This window comes from Falco biarmicus, chromosome 2 (genome assembly GCF_023638135.1).
Source record: "Falco biarmicus isolate bFalBia1 chromosome 2, bFalBia1.pri, whole genome shotgun sequence".
NCBI classification, from domain to species: Eukaryota; Metazoa; Chordata; class Aves; order Falconiformes; family Falconidae; genus Falco; species Falco biarmicus.
In genome coordinates, this window is record NC_079289.1 from 55,571,871 (window position 1) to 55,580,522 (window position 8,652).

At 44.1% G+C, this 8,652-nt stretch overlaps 1 non-coding gene across 1 annotated transcript; it reads right to left on the minus strand.

Moving 5' to 3' along the window:
- Positions 1-8,244: 8,244 nt before the first annotated feature.
- Positions 8,245-8,317, minus strand: TRNAF-GAA (transfer RNA phenylalanine (anticodon GAA)). The gene has a single exon. It is a non-coding gene; the product is annotated as a tRNA-Phe (tRNA).
- Between the last annotated feature and the right edge of the window lie 335 nt (positions 8,318-8,652).

The following is an 8,652-nucleotide window of genomic DNA, read 5'->3' on the forward strand; positions in this document are numbered from 1 at the left end:
AGAAAAACAGCTTCTCCAATATTTCAAAATTTTCAAATCCCTCAAAACTGCAATAAGGGATGACCTAGGAAGAGGAGTAACTGCCACCCCCTCCTATGCTCTGCCACTACCCATGTAGGTTTCCTTATGCTTGCAAGATTATCTTTCATTTCTAGCAAGTTTGATGATAATTCTTCAGCCTTTCCTACCCTTGTACCTAGGCCTTTAGATTCCTATCTCTGCACTGGAAATGTTTTTCCTTTTTATTTTGCTATTTAACTGCTCATCTCTGTTCTCTCCCACCCTCCTGAAAATTAGATGCCCTCGAGTCTTTTCTCCCTGATTTTTTTCTCGTCCCACCCCATTCTGCTTTTTCCTTCTTACACAGACTCTTATTCATTCATGTCTTCTCTCTTCCTTCCTCCAGCACAGACCACTGCCCTTTCACCCCCTTACACTTTGCCTCCATGTCCCATACATAGCCAGGTGAATAAGGACAAAGCTGGGCATGCAGAGCAGCTCTGGAGATTTCATGATCCTGCCCCTGCACAAAACCCATCTTGATATGAACAGCCTCATTAGCTACTGCCTTCTTATATTTACATTATTCATCCAGTCCCTTTCTAATTTGTAGACTTTTTTCCTGGAAACCAATTTGTATGCTACAACATATTCACATATTGTTAGAACAGAAGGGCAACCCAGAGAAGAGTGATCTGGTCAGGCCTCACAGAAAACAAACAAGACTCCAGCCAGGAATTCAACCTGAGTTAAAGACAGTTTCACAGTATTAAGTTGTAGAGGAATGAAGGCAGGTTAACTAACATTGATAATATACAGCTGTGGGCTGGCTGCAGGGGCGGCAGGTTGGCCAATGTAGATAAGGTGCAGCTGTGGCTGGTTTCTGCTAAGTGGTTAAATAGCTCTAAGGAGAGCAACTAATGAAGGGGGGTTTTGGAAAGGGAGGAGGAAGTGCTCTGGATGCGTAGAGGCAAGGAGAAGGCAACAGAGGGGCTTGCCAGAAAAGTATGGAGAAGCAGAGGGAGTGCCTAGAAGAGTATGAAGAAATGGTGCAAACAGTAGATGGACCTTTGAGACCTTGTGAGGGATTGGTGGCTGTGCCAGGGTAAGGCTTGCCAACTACTTATTGAAGTTAACTTGGTATGTGATGGTAAAAAACCTTGTTGAGGCTGGCTAGTTTTGAGATGGCTGCAACATTATGCAAGTTTCCTTTCCTCAACAACAGCAAGGCTGCTGTGCTCTTACCCCATCAATTTGGATGCTGGATTACTCACCTTTCCTTGTGTTGCAAATTCCACTATCATGGTTTAACTCGGCCAGCTACCAAGCACCACACAGCTGCTCCCTCACTCCCCCTCGCCCAGAGGGATGGGGAGGAGAATTGGAAAGGAATGTAAAACTTGAGGGTTGAGATAAGAACAATTTAATAGGTAAAGCAAAAGCCATGCATGCAAGCAAAGCAAAACAAGAAACTCATTCCCTACTTCCCATGGACAGGCAGGTGTTCAGCCATCCCCAGGTAAGCTGGGCTCCCTCACATATAATGTTTACTTGGGAAGACAAATGCTATAATGCTGGATGTCCCCCACCTTCCTTCTTCTTCCCCTAATTTATATACTCAGCATGATGTCCCATGGTATGGAATACCTCTTGACTAGTTTGGGTCAGCTGTCCTGGCTGTGTCCCCTCCCAGTTCCCTGTACCCTTCCAGCTCTCTCGCTGGCAGGGCCCAAGAAACTAAAAAGTCCTTGATTTAGTATAAACATCACCTAGCCACAGCTAAAACCATCAGTGCCCTATCACCCTTGCTCTCATACAAAATCAAAAACACAGCACTGCACCTGCTGCTAAGAAGAAAAACCAACTCTATCCCAGCTGAAACCAAGACATCCACTTGTCAATCTTTTCATGGCTTTACTTGTGGGCTTCCTTGTGACAGGATGAATTCATCTCATCTGATGTTAGACACCTATTGATTACAGATATCTACACTTAACTGGTCATGCAGGGTTTCCTTTATAGGATCCTCTCTTAATGGAAAGAAATAGATGGGTTTAGGATGCAATTCACTTGGCTTGTTGTCTGTACCCATGTTGGGACAGGATTGACTGCATCACACAAAGGCCTTCTGCATTTAATGTCAGGGGAGACTGGGGTTCAGTGGTAGATACTCAGTATGCGTGACAGGTCTACATTTAAGACAGGTGAATTTGACCTGGATTCCTCACTGATCCCTCACTGGGCCTTGCAGTCTGGTTGAGCTTACCTCTCACAAGTCTGGAGCTGACTGCAATGGGAAATCCTCATTACTTAGAGATACCCACTTCCAAACCTGCAAATTTGATGGCACTTGGCTCCTCTCCAAGAACGTGTGCTAGCTGAAGCATATACTACATACAACTTGCTTAGAAAGGTCCTAAAATTATAGGTTGCTTTAGTACAGAGGATGCCTGTGTCAGTTCTGCTAGATCTTTTTACAGCTTTAAATACCCATTATTTAAAAATTGCTAACACAGTTTTACACTTTTAAGTCAGCTATTGCCTTACTGTAGTTTTACTTATTTCTGTCAGAGATAATGAATGAACACTTCCCTTTCCTTTTTAAGATCTTCCATCCTGTTTCCTCATTTAACATGTCTGAGAAACCTCTTCAGAGATCATGAAGCAGTGTCATCATTTGGCTAAGGAGACTCAGCACCATGTCACTTTCCATGCAAACATGCATAGTTTTTCCATTGTCCATAATATGCAAGAACATGGATGAAAGTTTAAGCTATTTATAGTTTAGATAAACACAATGCTGACTGGCGGATTAAACCATCCTGAGTAAGCAACACCACTTTTCTCAGCATCTTCAGCTGGCAAAGGATGTGTAAATAATGTCAAAGAGATCTACCACTTGAGACCTTGTATCTGCACCTGCACTGCTGCTGTGATGACCACCTGCCCAAAAGCTGTCCAAAGCCAACTCCATCTCCAGAGTTTTTTCATCAGCTTCTAGCCTGGGCTAACTATGAATGCAGTCATAGAATATAAAGTATGATTCACTTAAGGAACATGGGCATCTGGAGGGTAAGAGGCTAAATCTCAGTTACCCTGTGGTTCCTCCATAGCCTATGAAGGGAAAGCAGCACCTCCAAGGGACAACTCATCCCATTCTCAGACAGGTATCTTGGCAAGGTCAGATGACCCCTCTCTGTCCTAATTTCTCTGCCTTGTCCTTCAAAGGAGGCAACGGTGACTAGTTTGAACTTAGACAGACCCTGAACTTTTAAATGTCTAAAGTGAAGTGAGATAAATGTCACTCTAAATGGCTGTGATAGGAGAGGACCCGATTTACATAGAGTAGATTTATGCTGGTTGACGAAAAAGTGAAGTACAGCGTAAGCTGGTTTAATATCCTAGGTTTGGTGCACGTGGAGCTTTACAGATGATGGGCAAAGCCTGTAAGGAGCCTACAGCCTGGCTAGCACACAGGCTGCCTTTGTGGCTTGTCATTCAGGGGACAGTCAGAAAGGCATGAGCCTAAGACCTCATGTGCAGCATGGAAGGATAGGACAGAGGCTCTCATCTTGACAATTCAGCAATGCAACAAATTGTCCTGATGACAGGGAAAGAAATACAAAGAAGGAAATCTAGATCTGACTCTGTACCATATAAAAAAAAATCTGAATGATAGTACAAACACAGTATTTGAAATAATATCAAGAAATCTCTAAAGCCTTGACTTATCTTTCTAAAGCCAGTTCCAGAAGATACTCTTCTCTCATAATTTTTATTCAAAACACTAATGTGACTACTTATCCCAACAGAAAATAGAAGATGGAACAAAAGATATTCATTCTTAATGTCATGTGGGCTAAATCCCAAGAACGTTGTTGCGCAAAGTAATGAATGCTCCCTTGCTTTAAGCAAGTAAATGTGTGTACATCCAAAGAAAAATACATTGTTTCCCCTGAGGGAAAGACAGCATTGATAACCATAGCAGGACAAAAGGTTAAGTTTTCACTTAACTGCCTGAAATCTGTCTTGTTAACTATACCATAAATTCTATATTTCTACATTACTATGGAATTTGAGCTCTATATTTCTACAAAAGCACAAAGCTGGAACCCTGGAATATCCTGCAGGTGGAGGGAGGGACACGACACAAATAAACACCAAAAACCCTAAAACTCCCAAGTAAGTGGATGAGAAAAAGCCTCCTTACATGGGGTTCCTGAGCTAAATTCAAACAGGATAAAGCTCTCCTAAACTGCTCACTCACAGGGGAAAAAAAACCAATGCTTGAATGTAGGGTGCTAGATTCTAGAAATGCATCATCAACTAAAAACTTTGGTTTTCTTTTTAAATGCATTTATTTCCCAGAAAGCTGAGAACCACAGTTCTAGTTCTTCTACAGGACCAGAAACCAAATAGGCAATAACTAAGTTTTTTTATCAAAAATATACAAAAATCATAAAAAATAAATCTGAGCCCCAACTCATGTTTTCTAAATCCCTTCCATTGATCATACTGCATAACTAAATGAGATTTACCAGATGTCTGTAACCAGTGCAGGAGACAAAGTCAGAAATCTCTTAGTCAAGAGACAGAAACAAACCTTTTCTATCAAACAAACTCAATTTTCAATCCAAGGAGAAGGAAATTTTATTACATGTAAGAGTGAGTAGCATTTATTCACTACTGACAGGCAAACTAGACAGTCACAATTATCAGGTATGGAAATTGCCTGCAGGGACAAGGAGGGGAATGTTTAAATCGGGTAGATATGCAAGTCCGAGAACATGAAGGAAGAGGAGAGGCATCTTGTCCAAGGAACACCTAAACTTGTTAAAACCCTCAGAGAGCCTATGGAAAATCCCAGGCATAGTAAGGTAGTCCCAAGTGAGTAAGAAATACCGAATAGAGGTATTTCAAAGCAAAGCTTTAAGCTTCTCCATTATTTGTTATGTTGTGTGGTTGCAAGTTGTTGCAACTTGCAGCAGAGCGAGCATGTGGGGTACACCACTTGCTGAGCTGCTCCTTCTCCTTGTTTTCATTCACTTAAAAAAAGTAGCCAAGGATGGTCCTGGAAAAAGCACATGAACCAAATCCACCAGATTTTGATTATTTGAGTAAGGCTGGAACAACATTGTAAACTGTGATTTTTCCTCTGAATCCCTGTGAGGTATCAACTTCAGTATTTGATGGTCATTCAAAAAAAACCCAAGTAACCCGACCTGTAGTGGCAGAAAGTTTCCCAGTTGCAGAGAAGGAACCTTGTTGACTAAAACATAAAGGCTTAGACAGACATGAAAGTAGCTTGGATTTGCTTCCTACAGGAGGATCACCTTGAGAGAACAAGCTAAATGAAAAATAAATTAAAATAGCGATGTTTGCTGCCAAGAAGAAACCTAGAAAGCAGCAATGCTAACAAAAGGATAGTGTAGAAATAACGCTAAATGAAAAATGCCTGAATATTCTGTGACATGAAAGCAATAAAGCACCAACACTCAGGGTTATTCACCCAGAACCTGCCAAATCACATTAGAAACCTGCATCAAACCTGAAAAATCAGGCAGACAAAGTTTTAAAAATACCAGAATTAAGGTTATCTTTTTATTTTATCCTCTTCTTCCACATAAGGCCCGAGGCCTTATTCAGTGCATACTATCTAAATCCCATACCAAACAAAAATGAGATTTTCTTTTCCATGTCCTATGGCTATCACCCTTGGCATTTCAGTGCTCCAGAACTTCTGGTTAATGTCACAAAATGTGTGAGAAGGGAATTGCTATTACAGGTAATATTATCCTTAGCTTAAAAACAGCTATTTCAGACACCGCCACAGCACCTAACTGTTATACATCCATGTGCCTGGGTACTCCTACTGAAAATCAAGACACTTTGAGAGGGCAAGAATGACTCACACCTTTCCTGGCCCTCGGGGAACTTGTTGGCAGAGGGGACCCAACCTGCAATGCAGCACTGGGGGGATACAACCAGACCACTGCTCAAAAGCAGTCTCGGGGCCACATCCTGAGTGGCACTGGTTGGCTGGTGTCTGCCTTGCATGAAGCTGGTCCCTCCATAGCAAATGTGCCCTGTGAAAAGCTGGCTATCAGGGTGCTAGCACACAAGCCAAGCAGACAGAGCTCCAACGTCAAAGCTTGCTCGGTGGCCCTCTTTTATTCAGCAGTATGGAAAAGGCCAAAAAGCAAGCAGTCGTTCTCTCTTTCACCTCTTCAGTTACACATCTGCAGGAAATTAATAACCTCCTAATTCATTCCCAAAGCACTGTTAAAGTCTTTGATGAATAATTAAAAGTTTTTTTTTTTAAAAAAAGTATTTATTTCTGATATCACATGCACAAAAGTACAGCTGAGAAGTCACAAGTAATCTTCATTTTAACATTTCCTTTTGTCCCCGAGTACTCAAGTGTGCAGGCTTAATATTCTTTTGAAAGCTTAAAAAAATCTTTAGGAAAAATAGTAATGTAAGCAGTTATACTCTCCCTTACCTGTCTTATTAGTAGGGGTTTAAGTAACACTTCTGTTTGTACTAATAGGATATTCATCAGCAGTGAGTGCTTCTTGTATCAGACAAGCAGTAGCAGCAATGCCTGATGTGGTGCTGTGATTAAAAAAGGACCAGTGATATCTTTTCATGAATAGCTGAAAGATGCTGAATAGAGGTAAGGAGCTGATTTACTGCTGTTTCGCATTGGTGACGCCAATACTGAAAAACCTTTTCTTGTGGATTGTTCTGGTTGACAGTATATTAAAAAGGTTACCAAAAACAACCTGGAAGCAGGAGAAGGTATCTTAAAATTAGAGCGTCAAAGAGTTTGGTTTCTTTGGTTTATCAAAACAAAGCTGGATGGTGACTTCACTGCTGCATGATGCCCAAATGCCAGGTATTGAGAAGATCTTTGATCTAACAGAGAAAAGCTTAACAGAAATAATAGCTAGAATTTAACAATGGGCAGATCCAAATTAAAGGACTATATTTGAAACAGTTGCAACAAATTACCAAGACAACTAATGAATTTTCTGCCTCGTCACTTTAAACCAGAAACACATGCCCTCCTTAAAACTATGCTTTTGGAAAAATCCAAGTGATTTTTCCCAATTTAAAAGTAAGGAAAGGTTTAGGGGGAGATACATGACTGGTGAAGGTCAGATGACGTTACCAGGGTTTCTGGCCTTAAAGCTATTCCTTAGGCTTTCTGTGAACCAGAAGTAGTTTCAGCTACTAGCGAGGTCTAGGAATTTTGACCTCCAGCCCAGATCTTGGTGAGGAGCAATCTCTAATCCTTCTGCCTCCGTCCCCATCCCTCCCGAAAGCCCGTGAGACCCCCTCACGCTGCCCGGCACTCCTTGGCGCGGCCTCCTGCCTGGCCTGGTGTCCCTCCCTTCACCTGTGGTGGGAGGCAGGGAAGGGACCGGGAGTGAAGCTTTTTTGCTTTCAGCCCTTCCATCCTAAATAAAAAGCTTAACTTTAAAAGAGCTAAAAAGAGAGACTGGATGGCAAGCTTGCGCTTCCAGTTCCCGGGGGGCCGGCCAGCACACGAGGCAGCAGGCTGGCCAGGGAGCGAGCTGCCCGGCCTTCACCCACCTCACGGCTCCGGCTCCGCCATTCTGCCGCAGCGGCACGGGGAGAGGGGCTGGGGGGCTCGCTGCCGCCTCCCCGCACCGGGTCCTTCGCAAATCGCCGCGGCGCAGATCTTCCATGCCCTGGCCATGTGGGCTGGGCAGAGGCTACGCGGGGCTGTTTGCCGGGGGGGGCTGTGCTGGGCAGTACCGCAGCAGTCAGGCCATCGCCCGGCAAGCACCCACGTACACACTTGTAACTGAGGTAAAAAGGCGTCGCTTCCCGCAATCTCGCTACGGGAAATGCTCTCACCGCTTGATTTTTTTTTAAGGGAAAAAAAAAAAAACAAAAAACGACCCAACTGCGGAACGCAACAGGCAGCTTGAGCCCAGCAGCCGAAAGCCCTGGCGGCGCCACCGGCACTGCGCACTGCCACCAGCACCGCAGGGGTGACATATGTGGTGACATATGTGGTGACATGCACGTTCCCATGCGATGTGTCGTCGGCCACACGGTCGCTATCAGCTCGAGACCGCGGCGCCCGGGGGCAGCCAGGGGCCACGCACACCGCGGGGCCCGGCCGTGCCGAGCAGCGGCGCTCAGAGCCTGCGGGCCGCAGCCGCCCGCCGCCTGCCGGGCAGTGAGAGAAAAAGGGAAGAAAAACTCTTCTGCCGAAACCCGGGATCGAACCAGGGACCTTTAGATCTTCAGTCTAACGCTCTCCCAACTGAGCTATTTCGGCCGCTGGTGTACGCCCCACCAAGGGGTACCCCTAACCTGTTCTCCTCCTCCCCTCTCGGTCGTCATTAAATTGAATACAGCTGTGGCCCGTCCGGCGCTGCCGGGTACCGTCAATACCACAAGCGCATTGATGACGGGTCTTTGCAAATAAAACTATGCCTAAAGGCAAAGTTGCCATAAAACAAAACTCTATGTATACGTCTATGCACAATACATAACCTACATGCATTTAGTATCAGGATATAGGTGTTTGCACTGTGACTCCCTGGATTATTTGGGGGAGTAATGGGAACTAGAATATTCTGTGGGATTCAAGAGCACTAAATTGGCGGTATT